Source organism: Pyrgilauda ruficollis, unplaced genomic scaffold (assembly GCF_017590135.1).
Source record: "Pyrgilauda ruficollis isolate IOZ18807 unplaced genomic scaffold, ASM1759013v1 scaffold180, whole genome shotgun sequence".
Taxonomy (NCBI): domain Eukaryota; kingdom Metazoa; phylum Chordata; class Aves; order Passeriformes; family Passeridae; genus Pyrgilauda; species Pyrgilauda ruficollis.
The window spans coordinates 1093051-1096211 of NW_024516985.1; positions in this window are offsets into that span (position 1 = coordinate 1093051).

Sequence of the window (3161 nt, forward strand, 5' to 3'; positions counted from 1 at the left end):
GCGGGATCCTTGCCCCGGTGCGGTGACGGGCGGAGGGGGCAGCGCTGCTCCCTTCGCCCTGAGAAAGCATCTCATCAACCCGTAGCAATACCCCCAATCCATAGCAATACCCCCAATCCATATCAATACCCCCAATCCATAGCAATACCCTCAATCCATAGCAATACTCTCAATCCATAGCAATACTCTCAATCCATATCAATACCCCCAATCCATAGCAATAACCTCAATACATACCACTACCCCCAAGCCATAGCAATACTCCTAACCCATACCAATACTCAAATCCATACTGATGGAGAAGGAAGACTTGCACACCAGATGATGAACAAGTCTCAACTTTATTCCCTGAATCGCCAGTTATTATACACTTTTTTAATAAGCTCATGCATACTGCAGAATTCCAGCTCACCATTGGCTAATGTAGCAATAACCTCAATCCATAGCTATAACCCCAATCCATAGCAATACTCCAAATCCATACCAATACCCCGAATCCATACCACTACCCCCAATCCATAGCAATAACCTCAATCCATACCAATACCCAAATCCATACCAATATCGCAATCCATATAAATACCCCCAATCCACATAAATACCCCAAATCCATACCAATACCCCCAATCCATATAAATACCCCAAATCCATACCAATACCCAAATCCATACCAATACCTCCAATCCATACCAATAACCCAAATCCCTACAAATACCCCCAATCCATAGCAATACCCCAAATCCATATAAATACCCCCAATCAATACCAATACCCCCAATCCATACCAATACCCCCAATCCACATAAATACCCCAAATCCATACCAATATCCAAATCCATATCAATACCCCGAATCCATACCAATACACCCAATCCATATCAATACCCCAAATCCATAGCAATAACCTCAATCCACAGCAATAACGCCAATCCATACCAATACCCAAATCCATACCAATACCTCCAATCCATACCAATAACCCAAATCCCTACAAATACCCCCAATCCATAGCAATACCCCCAATCCATATAAATACTCCCAATCCACATCAATGCCCCCAATCAATATCAATACCCCCAATCCATACCAATACCCAAATCTATACCAATACCCCCAATCCATATCAATACCACAAATCGATAGCAATAACTTCAATCCATAGCAATAACCCCAATCCATAGCAATAACCCAAGTCCATACCAATACTCCAAATCCATATAAATACCGCCAATCCATACCACTACCCCCAATGCATAGCAATAATCCTAATCCATACCAATACCCAAATCCATACCAATATCGCAATCCATATAAATACCCCCAATCCACATAAATACCCCAAATCCATACCAATACCCCCAATCCATAGCGATACTCCTAATCCATACCAATACCTCCAATCCATAGTGATAACCCAAATCCCTACAAATACCCCCAATCCATACCAATACCCCCAATCCATACCAATACCCAAATCCATACCACTACCCCCAATCCATACCAATACCCAAATCCATACCACTACCCCCAATCCATACCAATACCCAAATCCATACCACTACCCCCAATCCATACCAATACCCAAATCCATACCACTACCCCCAATCCATACCAATACCCAAATCCATACCACTACCCCCAATCCATACCAATACCCAAATCCATACCACTACCCCCAATCCATACCAATACCCAAATCCATACCACTACCCCCAATCCATACCAATACCCAAATCCATACCACTACCCCCAATCCATACCAATACCCAAATCCATACCACTACCCCCAATCCATACCAATACCCAAATCCATACCACTACCCCCAATCCATACCAATACCCAAATCCATACCACTACCCCCAATCCATACCAATACCCAAATCCATACCACTACCCCCAATCCATACCAATACCCCAATCCATACCAATAACCCAATCCATACCAATAACCCAAATCCCTCCAAATACCTCCAATCCATAACAATACCCCCAATCCTTATAAATGCCCCCAATCCACATAAATACCCCCAATCCATATCAATACCCCCAATCCATACCAATACCCAAATCCATATAAATACCCAAATCCATACCAATACCCCAATCCATAGCAATACCCCCAATCCCTACAAATACCCCAAATCCATAGCAATACCCCCAATCCCTACCAATACCTGAAATCCATAGCAATACCCCTAATCCCTACCAATACCTGAAATCCATACCAATACCTCCAATCCATATAAATACCTTCAGACTAGTTTTGCTGGTGCCCACTGGCAAAAAAACGCCAAAACTTCCACCTGAGTTTTTCCACTGAGGATGGCAGGGCACTGGTCAGGTCACCCACCAATACTTATCTGAATCTCCTCCAGCAAGTCTTTGTTGGAGAAGCTGCTTCTGACCTGGGGTCTCAGTGGCTGCTGTGTAACAAGACAATACCGAGGCTCTGTGGGTGTTTATTCCTTTCATTACTTGTTATTTTAGGTTTAAAAGGAAATAAAAAAGAGTGGATGGATCCAACAGTGTATTCTCCATGTCCAAATATAGCATGGATTTTAAGGGGGTGGCATAATTGTGCATCCGAAGGAATAACGATGCTTAAGTGCAGGAAATTATTTGGAGGTGAAAGAGAAGACCTAAAGATAATAACTGTGGCACTGAAAAGGCTGTCAAAATTCTTGGAGAACCATTAAACACAGGAAACGGTGATAGTCAGCTGTACAAGAAATTACTGTGCAATGCAGCCTACCTGTGCTCAGCTCTTGAAAGGCTCGTGCCCTAAGTGACCAAAACCTTTGGAAGTTGCCTAGGAGACCCTCTGACATATTACATGTCTATAATGCAATTTTTTTGCAAACTTCTGTGGTGGAAGGCTGCCTCTCTGAAGACATTCAAACCCCATCTGGACATGTTCCTGTGTCACCTGCTCCAGCTGTCCCTGCACTGGGCAGTCCAGTTGGACTTGGGAGCACAGCCCGACCCCCCGGCTGTCCCCTCCTGGCAGGAGCTGTGCAGAGCCACAAGGGCCCCCCTGAGCCTCCTTTTCTCCAGGCTCAGCCCTTCCCAGCTCCCTCAGCCTCTCCTGGGGCTGCAGCCCCTTCCCCAGCTCTGTTCCTTTCTCTGGACAGCATTTGTAGGAAGCTGGATGTCTTGTGAG